The sequence below is a fragment of the Balaenoptera musculus genome, chromosome 12 (assembly GCF_009873245.2).
Source record: "Balaenoptera musculus isolate JJ_BM4_2016_0621 chromosome 12, mBalMus1.pri.v3, whole genome shotgun sequence".
NCBI lineage: Eukaryota > Metazoa > Chordata > Mammalia > Artiodactyla > Balaenopteridae > Balaenoptera > Balaenoptera musculus.
Genome location: NC_045796.1, coordinates 2,789,579 through 2,801,918, shown reverse-complemented (window position 1 = coordinate 2,801,918; position 12,340 = coordinate 2,789,579). Strand labels below are relative to the sequence as shown.

General features: G+C 46.2%; 1 protein-coding gene across 2 annotated transcripts in view; it reads right to left on the bottom strand.

The window, feature by feature from the left end:
* RPS6KA2 (ribosomal protein S6 kinase A2) overlaps window positions 1–12,340 on the bottom strand; it is a 375,008-nt gene that overhangs the window by 255,008 nt on the left and 107,660 nt on the right. The window lies entirely within an intron of this gene.

Genomic DNA, 12,340 nt, shown 5'->3' with positions numbered 1-12,340 from the left:
TAAATTGGTGTAGCCACTATGGGAAACAGTATGGAGGTTCCTCAAAAAACTGAAAATTGAACTATTATTTTTTTAAAGATTTACAACATATATTTATTTTATTTTGGCTGCATTGGGTCTTCATTGCTGTGCACAGGCTCTCTCTAGTTGTAGCGAGTGGGGGCCACTCTTCACTGCAGTGCGTGGGCTTCTCATTGCAGTGGCTTCTCTTGTGGAGCACGGGCTCTCGGTGCATGGGCTTCAGTAGCTGTGGCACATGGGCTCAGTAGTTGTGGCTGGCAGGCTCTAGAGCACAGGCTCAGTAGTTGTGGCACATGGGCTTAGGTGCTCTGTGGCATGTGGGATCTTCCCGGACCAGGGCTCGAACCCGTGTCCCCTGCATTGGCAGGCAGATTCTTAACCACTGCGCCACCAGGGAAGTCCTTAGCCCCCAAGTCTTAAGAGCTGCTTCTTATCACTACTATTAATAAGACTTTCACTTATATAAGCACTTCTTATTGTAATAACTCAATATATATATTTAAATAATAAAATGTAATATAGGCATTTTCATTAAATATCTATTCATATTTTATTTTAGGTGGTAAGTACTCACATTTGGTAAATCCTGTATAACAATCACTACCATTTAGTGAACTCCTATTATGTGCTAAGAATGTGGTAGCTACTTCATAAACACTTGAGTTGGGAGCATGATATTAATTACAATATTCGTCTTCCAAGCTCACTATAAAGAGTAACGTTCTAATAATTACAATGAATGGATGAATATGTTAACTCTATAAAAGAACTAATCTCTCCATAATCGAGGGACGGCATTGAAAGCTGAATACCACTGGTGTACTTCTTTTCCCCGAAGTAAGCCAGGAACCCAGAGGAAACACAAGGCTGTCTCACCCAGAAACAGAGCCATCAACCTCCACAGAAAACTGCGTTTCAAAAAAAAAAAGCGTAAGACAAAAAAATGCATTATCGAAGGAAATTGAGTCAGTGCTTGAGTGAGAAACTAGCATTGAGTAATTACCGACCTCACTTCTTCCTGTTAAATCACCACGAACTTCCTATCACCTCCCACAAAGAGCCCCAGTGTTCATATAATAAACTCCCATATTTAACCTAAGATATTTGAGAAGAAGATACTTTTTAAGAAGTTGCTTGTTCAATAATAAAGGCTAATTTTGCTGTTAAAAGTCCTGTTATACAAATTTCACAGAAAACGGAAGTGACTTTCCCGGCTTGCATATTTTATAACACCTGAGTTCATACAAACACTCTATGTTATTTTATGAGATGACTAAATTGCTTATTGATTCCCTGAGGATCTCAACTCAAAGTCCATAATTAAAATTGGTGTGACTCAGCAAAGGAAACCATAAACAAGACGTAAAGACAACCCTCAGAATGGCAGAAAATATTTGCAAACAAATCAACGGACAAAGGATTAATCTCCAAAATATATAAACAGCTCATGCAGCTCAATATTAAAGAAACAAACAACCCAATCCAAAGATGGGCAGAAGACCTAAACAGACATTTCCCCAAAGAAGACATACAGATGGCCAAGAAGCTCATGAAAAGCTGCTCAACATCACTAATTATTAGAGAAATGCAAATCAAAACTACAGTGAGGTATCACCTCACACCAGTTAGAATGGGCATCATCAGAAAATCTACAAACAACAAATGCTGGAGAGGGTGTGGAGAAAAGGGAACCCTCTTGCACTGTTGGTGGGAATGTAAATTGATACAGCCACTATGGAGAACAGTATGGAGGTTCCTTAGAAAACTAAAACTAGAGTTACCATATGACCCAGCAATCCCACTACTGGGCATATACCCTGAGAAAACCATAATTCAAAAAGACATATACACCCCAATGTTCACTGCAGCACTATTTACAATAGCCAGGTCATGGAAGCAACCTAAATGCCCATCGACAGACGAATGGATAAAGAAGTTGTGGTACATATATACAATGGAATATTACTCAGCCATAAAAAGGAACGAAATTGAGTCATTTGTTGAGACATGGATGGATCTAAAGACTGTCATACAGAGTGAAGTAAGTCAGAAAGAGAAAAACAAATATCGTATATTAACGCATGTATGTGGAACCTAGAAAAATGGTACAGATGAACCGGTCTGCAGGGCAGAAGTTGAGACACAGATGTAGAGAACAAACGTATGGACACCAAGGGGGGAAAACAGCGGTGGGGTGGGGATGGTGGTGTGCTGAATTGGGCGATTGGGATGGACATGTATACACTGATGTGTATAAAATTGATGACTAATAAGAACCTGCAGTATAAACAAACAAACAAACAAAAACAACTAATACTAAACTTTCTTTGGGTTATTTGTATGGAAATACGTTAATATAAATGCTTCAGACATTACATGAAATTTCTAAAAATCTTTTATGTTCTGGTATAATGTTATAAGTCATCATCCTAGTTATTACTTTAAAATGTGTATCTCAGAAATAACTAAAAAATAAATAAATAAATTGGTGTGACTAATGAAGTGGTTTAATTTGGAAACAATTATAGACCAGGGCAAATGAAATCACAAAAGGGTCAGTGCCTGAAGCGTTATGGTGCCACTTGGACAGATTTTCCAAAGTGCTCACAGCCACCAACAGAAAGTTAAAGCACCTGAGAGGAAGAGTTGTAACCGAGTGAACTCAGAAGAGGATTCGCTGTCCAGGACCCCCGTGTGGAAGGCCACCCTTCGGGCAAACGTCCAAAACATCTGATTCCACACCACGGGGCTGGTGTGAAAGGAGGCTGTGTCTCCGGGGAAGCCAAACCAACACCACGGGTTTCAGGTGGGGCTCCGTGGAGCTGCCAGAAGTCAGTCTGCTTCTGTGTGGACGGAAATAGTCACTTGGTGAGTTTCCTCATCCTTAAAATGAGGAAGTTAGAGCCTACAGGGCTGGGTCTTTCCCAGCTCTGAAATTCTGTCAACTCTAAGGCTACAGCAGGAGACTCTTCAGGCCAGTTGGCAGTTAGCAGAACAATGGTCCTGAGGTACTCATGCGTCGTTGTTAACAACAGGAAAAAAAACACAACTCTAAATGCCCATCTATACAGAAATGACTTCATAGGCGACGATGCTTGCCTGCTGCTGTTGAAAAGGATAATGGAGAGTTACCTCCAAGACACGCTGTTGAGGGAAAAAGCAAGTTGCAGTTATAATAATTACATGAATCCTCTCAAAGTACTGCTGTATACTTTATATAACCAAATATATGTTTCTGCAATAAGAAGAAAACCCACTCTAGAGACAGGTACGCTTGGCAGCATGGGAATTTTAGGGCAGGAGTACACTCTATGGTCCGGCAGACTTTCACCTTATCTGTAATGCTTATATTTTGACAAGGACATGATATTCAAACAATCATGAAAAATAAATTGCATCTAGGGCATTTGTCATGTAATTTTAGCCGCCCTAAGGCTTCAGTGGTCCAGGTTTATTTGAGAGCTTGGTCCTAAGGAACTGGCTTCCCGTTGGGCTCTCAGGCTCTCTCTCTGGCAGCACCTGCCTCTGGAGCAGCTTCTCCAAGCAGATGTGGAGCCCAGGAGAGGAAGTACAGCCCAGCTACTGGGACCCGGCCCACAGCACCCACTCTGGCCAGCAGGGAGCCCCTGGAGATGGACAGAGCCTGGGTCACGGTCAGTTAGGCCCGGGCAGTTGAGGGACCTTGAGGGTGGGAGAGCGGGCTGAACGGGGTCTTGGATGAACCTGGAGGACTTTGGGGCCCTGTGTTTGATGGAGAAGAAACTGCAGAGCAGGCGTCCAGGCTTGGGGTCGGGACCCCGGTCTGAGCCCTGCGCTGACTAGCAGGGGCTTGGGTATGTGGTGTGGGTTCTCCGAGAGCCAGTCTCCTCATCTGGAAAACAAGGATAATCATGACCACGTTTGTACTTCACACGGTAGGTCTGGGGATCAGTGAGACAGGAACACCAGCTGTAGACTATACAGCGCTTTAACTATGCACCTGTAACAAAACACTGACTTCCCCAAAGACTTCAATATTGTTTAAAGCCACAACTGTCACTACAGAGTAAAGGGAAGCCAACAAAAGAAGAGCTGGCAGGTATGGTGCCAACGCCCTGGTGAGTCAGGCAGGATTACAGGGAGGAACGGTGGAGCTGGGCAGGTATCAATGGACTAAACAAACAGTCTTGCAGCCGATGAAAAACTCCCACGTTGTCCATCACGACACACACGCAACCTCATGTAGTGGGTGAGGGAGCAGATGCTGCAGTCAGATGCTCAGGTTCAAGTTCCATGTCCACCTAGTACTAGCTGTGTGACCCTGGGCAAGTTACTTAACCTCTCTGCTCTTTGGTCTCCTCCTCTGTAAAATGTAATGATAGTATCACCTCATAAGTTGTTATGAGGATTAAATGAGTTACTACTGAGAACGCACTCAGAACAGTGCCTGGCACGTACGTAACAAGTACTGTACCATACAGGCATCTGTGAAATAAACAGGACGAAACCTCGGTCTTCACACCCACCACCAGGATGTCCACTACCGAGACCATCTGGACTTGTACGTTCCCAAGGTGCTTTGTAGCTGATTAAGTACATTTACATGCAGCATCCCATATGGGCAGCCTTGTGCCACTCATGGTTTCCTGCTGTTTCCCACTGGCTACCCTGGTTGGCGGATACTTGGTAAGGCTGGGTTTTAAAGTGCCTTGTGAGAACATTCATTCATTCAAACGTTGCAAGGCTCTTTGCTGGGAGCTGCAGAGGACAGAAAGTGGTGGAAGTTACAGGGGTTTTCACGGGGCCGACGATGTAGAAAGGAGCTCTGCCATCTTTGGATAGAATCTGATTTTTGGCAGCCGGTGGTTCTAGTTTCCAGCTCTGTCTCTCACCACCCAGTGAAGACAGTTACAAAAGGAATTGTACCTCCAGCCCGGCATCCCTTCCCTGCAGGGGGCACACGTGGCCAGGCCCTTCTCTGCATCTCTCCATTCTCAAGTCCCTCTCTCACCAAGGATTTTTCTTTTTTTAAAGAGGGTGTTAAAAAAAAAAAAAAAAACTTCTAGAAGATGTAGCTTTTTAAATGGCTCTTTTTGTTTTCTGAGCAAAAATCACATATGAACATGTTAGAACTTCTTCAAAACTAAACGATAGTGTGCTTTCCTGCTATCCTAGTCGACTTGCGAATGAGTCCTTTTCCCCCAAGGCAGAACCCCAAGGAAAGCCCAGCACACTGAGCTGCTTTGGGCTGTTTCCCTGTATGGCAATGGCATTAGCAGAACTGGGAGCTCAAATGAAGCCCCTTCTTTGTTTTGCAACTTCTGTCCATCAGCTGAGCCATTTGTCTTCAGGGGCCGCCAACTCAGAGGAGGAAGGCAAGTGCCAGAGACCCCGGTCGTTCCGTCCAAAAACAGCCCTATTGCTACTACACGGCTCTGCCTGCTAGGATGCCACCGAAATAGTTAGCTACCCGTTTCACACGTATAGTCGTTAGAACAGTCAAATTTATTTGGAACGTCACAGCGGAGTAAATATAAAATATAGTAGGAAAATAAAACTGAGACAAAATATAATCAGAAAAAAACCCAGAAAATATAAGCAGAATAAATCAGTAGGCACTGGTTTTCTCAGAGTCTAGTTCTGAAACACTGGACTGCCCAGAAAAGCAATATACATTTTGGGAATTGGTTACATGGATGTAGGGAGTGGTTCAGAGATCCCCGCAGTTCATTCCAAATTCTGGCTCTGTGTTCTAACCTCTTTTCAAAGTCATGTCAGGGCGTGCATGCACTTAGAGGTCAGAGATCCCACTTCTTTTCTTCAAGGGGAAGGAAGGGTTGAAAACAGATTTAAGGTGGAGGACTGTTTTGCAAGGTCCGGCAGACATTCAACAAAGAAGACAAAAAGGAGGAAGAAATGGAGGGGCAGTGGGGATGGGGAAACAGAGGCAAAGCTCGTAGGAGGCCTCACCACATCTTATGTTCCTCTTTTGGTCGTGAGGACAAACGGGTCGTGGTTCTAAAAATACCTGTGCCACATCCCGAAGCACCAGCTGACCCCTGGGTCACACTGTGGAGCTGAGCATCGACTATCAACCATCCGATGGGAGTAAAACGCTCATTCGATTTGGGTTCACTGTTGGTACTTTTACCATCCTTTCTCTGGAGTTCTAGAAGAAAAATGCCAGGACACCTTTCAGTTGGGGCTGCCTGAAGTTTGCTGTGGCCAGAAAGCTTTTTCACTTTCTTTGATCTCGTCCTCAGAAAGATTTGGTGCTTTGTGCTTCTCTGAGTGAAACACAGCATCCCTTTTGGAGATCTGCCCTTCTTCCGTCTACTGAGATTTTACTTTCAATTATCCTTCAGTTTCTGCGGGATCAACCACTTCATTTTCAGTTCATGAATCCTGTTCCTTTCTGCATTTCTGGAGTAACTTCAGCCACTCTTCTTTGAGCAGCTCCACTCCTCACGACTCCACATGGCACCAACCCCTCCCACCTTGGTCCATCCCTGTACTGGGCTCCTCGGGAAGATCTCCATGCTGACTGAAATCTTCTGGGCCTGTATTCCCAGGGGGAATTACAGAGACGTTCTGTAAAGATGAACAGTACAAGGGCCTAGAATACCGTCTGAATAGGGACCAGATAAGGTGGTACAAAACCACAGGTGAGTTAGGGAAGGTGTGCCTTCAGGAGGACACAGCTCGGTGTTAAGAGCCTAGGCCGTGGCCAAGGGTCCTGTCCCTGGCTCAGTGCAGAATCTCCAAGGTCCCCCTTCTGAAAAGTAAAACCCTAACTCCTCAGGACCAATGAGATGGCATGTGGACGCATACAAACCTACCGATACATACACGTGTGTGTGATGTAGACATGAAGAGAGAGACAGAGAGAGAAATCCACACCGGAAAACAGACTCTACCTGCCTTTGAAGCATCCACAAAGCATATTAGGGAAATGTACTCTGATTTTGTCCTCAAAGAAAAGCTTTGTCATTTCCTAAAAGTAGCTTCAGTTCAGACCATCGTCTCTGATCACAGTGTATTCTCTGATCACAAATAATGCCCTCACTTTTCATTTTCCTTCTGCAATTTGACTCCAGCTGCCACCTTGAAGCACGGACACCAGCCCCCTGGAGCTGCTGGCGGTCCCCAGGGTGCAGGGTGATGACAGGTGGATCTGACACACTCCGGGGGCAAGGAGAGTGGTGGGGAGACCAATGTATCCCAACAGAGGCGAGCTGGAATTTCTTAACTTGGGGATTCTTTGCTCCTTGTATTTTTGGCAGGTTTTGCTTCATGAATTTTGACGCTGCTGTTTGATTTATGGCTTCATGACAGTTAGAACTTCATTATCGATTATACCTTTATCGTCATAATGAGTGTCCTTTAATGCTTTTTTCCTTGACTTGAACCTTCTTTGTTATGCATCTTGCAGACTTTGCTTCCCTTTTTATTTGAAATCCTTTCAGTCCAGACTTTTAGAGTCAATCTTTCACAGATACATTATTTAGGATGCATTTTTAAAATACAAGTAGGTAGGTTTTGCTTTTTAACTTAATCTGAGAATGTTTTAAATGTATGTTTAACCCATTTATATTTTTTGAAATGACAGCTATGCTAGGTCTTAATTTTGTTGTCATATTTCATATTATGTTTCTCGGTTTTCCTGTTTCTTTTGTTTTCTGTGTTTTGCCACTTGTCTGTTTTCTGAGTTTTGTGCTTTGTTAGCTTGGATCAACTTGTTTTAATTACACAGTTTTGTGATAAATGTAAACATTTATCCCTGATTCATCAACTTTAGACAGACTCCCTTGGTGACCTAGTTTGAAAGACAAACATGTTTGCTTACTTCCTCCACCTCCTCTCTACCTTTCATTTCTGGTTTATTAAATCACAATATTTAATTTTTCTAGTAATTCAATAACTTTACGCTTGATTTATCAACTTGAAATACTTTCTCCTGACTCGTGGCTCTGAGAGTTGAAGAGACAGATGTAGGCTTTTCCCACCTCATCTTCCCCATCCCATGTCTGCTCGTTCCGATTTTACATGGTTCAAGTTGGTGACATTTACGTTCTCTTCTAGAACAAAATCCCGCAGTTATTTGGCTTCAATTCTGTATTTAAATAGACTCAGTGTTTTCTATTTTCCATGGCTTTCCCTTATATCCCTTAGCTTGCTGGGCTTAATTAATTTTTTTTTTTTTTAAAGAAAGGCTTAACATTGCTCCATTACTTGATTTCTCCTTTATTTAAAAAGATGTCTCAAGGGAGGGGATATGGGGATATATATATACGTATAGCTGATTCACTTTGTTATACAGCAGAACACAACACTGTAAAGCAATTATACTCCAATAAAGATGTTAAAAAAGAGTCTCAATTTTCCTTATCTTTGAAGACAACCTTGGTTCAGAACTACATTTTTATGTATTATGCCACCACATGTCTTCTCTTTTAAACATAACATTTGGAAAAACTGTATGTATTATAGCATCCTAAATTCTACAACTTATCTTTAATCTTTATTTATAATATATTAAGGTGACCAACTTGTTGAAAATTATGACTGAAAATCATCTGAGATAACCTGAACATTCAGATAATGGTTTAAGAATCTTACATATCAAAAGAAAAATATTCAAACTTGTATTTGATTTAAAAAATTGATGGTGAACATGATCAACTCTTGACCTGCTTCCACATCCTATTATGAGCCAAAGTTGGCTTAGCTTTCTCAAGACCTAGATCTTGTTAGGTGCTAAAACTGCCTTTTATGTCTAAGTTACCGGAAGTAAAATATTTGCAATCACTTTGAAGGTATCATCACAGAATTCATGTAACTGCGATGGGTAAAACACAACTGAGGACAGTCAATCCTCTATCAAAGTGTGTGACCAAAGCCCTAAAAGGAAAACTCTCCTTTCTGAGTGAAGATGTCCTACGAACACGTTGAGCTTGGTTGGTTGAGCTTGGTTGTGACGGGCTGTGCCTTTCTCTCTCTCCCCTATTCTAGGGCCACGTGGAGAAGCCAGGGTTTGCTTTATACGCACTGTCCATGTATATATCAAGCTTTTATTCAAGCTCAGAATCTGACAGCCCTGCTCTTCTGCTGTTGAGCAGTTAGATCAGGAGAGTTGAGGAGGGAAAGGCCACTCACAGGGGAGGGGGAGCAGGCGACAGTCTCCGGCAAAGTGGCGGCAGTGCTGGGGGAGGGGCCAGGTTGCTCCCTGGAGAAAGAAGGCGGCCAGACAGCTGGACGTGCTGGACATCCTGCAGGATGCAGACTCAGGCTGGAGTGAGGACAGGTGGCAGGGTGTCCTTTCCGTTGTGTCTCCTCATTTATTTCGGCTCAAGTGTCTCTGAAACCCCCGAGATGAGCCGCCTTCCTGCTGCTGGTCCTGGAAGTGCCAGAGGTGACCCGCACCCCAGTCGCTCCCAAGAGGAGCCCCGGGCTCTCGCTCCACAGAGCAGGTCAGGGCCGCGCGGCCGAGTCGTCAGTTACTCGCCCTCCGCCCTCGGGTCTCCTGGCCTCTCCCACGCCCACCCCGCCGGCTGCTTCACCTCTCAGGCGGCTCCCGACGCTGCTCTGTCCCGGCCCTGGGACCTGCATCACTGGTGTCCCTTCTAGTTACGATTCCGGGCAGCCCCGCCCGCCCGAGTCCATCCCCCACTGCACCACCTGCTTGCCCCTCTGCTCAGCGGCTCTGACCCCTCATCTGCCTTTTGCAATGGCCCCCCAAGCCCAGCGTCTAGCCCCAGCGACCTCTCTGTCACACGCCCCTCGTCTTCCTCCTGCCCTCTCACCATGCCTGCCACCACCTCAGTCCGTATGGCCCCTCCCCTCCCCAGAGGTGACCCCCGCTGCTCGCCCTGGCCACGTCCATCCAGTGATGTGGCTTCTACGGCCACTTACGTGTCAAAAACTCATCTTTTCCCTCAAGCTGCCATTTAAGTTCTAAATTCTAAAATCTGCATTTCTAAACGTCACCTGGAGACTCAGGAAGAAAGCACCCCAGAAACGTCAAAAGCAACACGTCTGACAATAAACTTACCTCCTTCCCGGCAAATACATTTCCTATCTTAAGTAGCATCACACTTTCCCCGCTCGCCCAGGCTAAAGACTGGGGTCTGATTTTGGGCTCCTCTTGCTTTTGCACTATTGCATTCCACTAGTCATAAACGCTTCTCAGATCTACTGCGAGGCTCTAACACGCACGTGTCCCCAGCCATGCTGTCCTCCAGCCCCCCCTCCCCCCGCCCATCTCACCTGGGCACTGACCCGGAGTCCAGACTCCTGGGTTCCTGAAATCGGGAAGTAAGTGCTCAGTCCATTTTGCCAAATGAATGAACTGAATGGGTGTGAAGTTCAGGGATAATAAATTCCCATCTGCATCCAGCACTTCTCAACCTCTAAACACTCAGGAAGTGCACACCTGTGCAAGTTGACTCTTCCCCAGCAGTGTTCCCGCTGCTGTCGCTGACTTTGCCACACTCAGCGACCTTACCACCATGAGGTGGAAACCCTGGCAATGGGCAAGCCATCTGGCTCCCCTGTGCTGCAGGACCTTGGCCAAGTGGGACCCAGGGGAGCTGACGGCAAAGAGAACCGCTTCTCCTTCCACGAGCAGGTCCCCTTGCACATGGATAAACAAGGAAAAACTTCCTTTATTATAAGGAAAAAGCTCTCCCCTTACAAAGTGGTGCTCAGCTTTGCAATGCAGGCATCTGATACACAAGGATGACCCGGACCGACTTGACAGGCTGCTTCATTCCCTAAACATTTAGGCTGCTGGAGCAACACCGCTCATGCTTCCCTGCTGGAAGCCTCCCTGGGGGTGGAGAGAACATAACATAAACACAGCGTTCGCTTGCTGCCTGAAATAAGTGTCTTTCTTAATATGCCTGATAAAATTAAAAGTACATTGCAGATAGCTTCAAGACGGCAGAGGAGTCAGACGTGGAGATCACCTTCCTCTCCACAAATACATCAGGAATACATCTACATGTGAAACAACTCCTACAGAACCTCTACTGAACGCTGACAGAAGACCTCAGACTTCCCAAAAGGCAAGAAACTACCCACGTACCTGGGTAGGGCAAAAGAAAAAAGAAAAAACAGAGACAAAAGAATAGGGACAGGACCTGCCCCTCTGGTAGAGAGCTGTGAAGGAGGAAAAGTTTCCACACACCAGGAAGCCCCTTCACTGGCGGAGACGGGGGGTGGGCAGGGGGAAGCTTCGGAGCCACAGAGGAGAGCGCAACGATATGGGTGCAGAGGGCAAAGTGAGGAGATTCCCACACAGAGGATCGGTGCCGACCAGCACTCACCAGCCCGAGAGGCTTGTCTGCTCACCCGCCGGGGCGGGCGGGGCTGGGAGCTGAGGCTCGGGCTTCGGTCGGATCGCAGGGCGAGGACTGGGGTTGGCAGCGTGAACACAGCCTGAAGGGGTTAGCGCACCACAGCTAGCCGGGAGGGAGACCAGGAAAAGGTATGGACCTGCCGAAGAGGCAAGAGACCATTGTTTCAGGGTGCACAAGGAGAGGGGATTCAGAGCACCGCTTAAAGGAGCTCCAGAGACGGGCGCGAGCCGCGGCCATCAGCGCGGACCCCAGAGACGGGCAGGAGACGCTAAGGCTGCTGCTGCCGCCACCAAGAAGCCTGTGTGCGAGCACAGGTCACTCTCCACACCGCCCCTCCCGGGAGCCCGTGCAGCCCGCCACTGCCAGGGTCCCGTGATCCAGGGACAACTTCCCCGGGAGAACACACAGCGCGCCTCAGGCTGGTGCAACGTCACGACGCCTCTGCCGCCCCAGGCTCACCCCGCCTCCTCCGTACCCCTCCCTCCCCCCGCCTGAGTGAGCCAGAGCCCCCGAATCAGCTGCTCCTTTAACCCCGTCCTGTCTGGGCGGGGAACAGACGCCCTCAGGCGACCTACACGCAGAGGCGGGGCCAAATCCAAAGCTGAACCCCTAACCCTTTGTTGGCTGTGCAAACAAAGAAGAGAAAGGGAAATCTCTCCCAGCAGCCTCGGGAGCAGCGGATTAAATCTCCACAGTCAACTTGATGTACCTGCATCTGTGGAATACCTGAACAGACAACGAATCAACCCAAATTGAGGAGGTGGACTTTGGGAGCAACTGTAAACTTGGGGTTTGCTTTCTGCATCTGATTTGTTTCTGGTTTTATGTTTATCTTAGTTTAGATTTAGAGCTTATTATCACTGGTAGATTTGTTTAGTGATCCGGTTGCTCTCTTCCTTTTTTTTTAATATATATATATTTTTTCTTTTTCTCCTTTTGTGAGTGTCTATGTGTATGCTTCTTTGTATGATTTTGTCTGT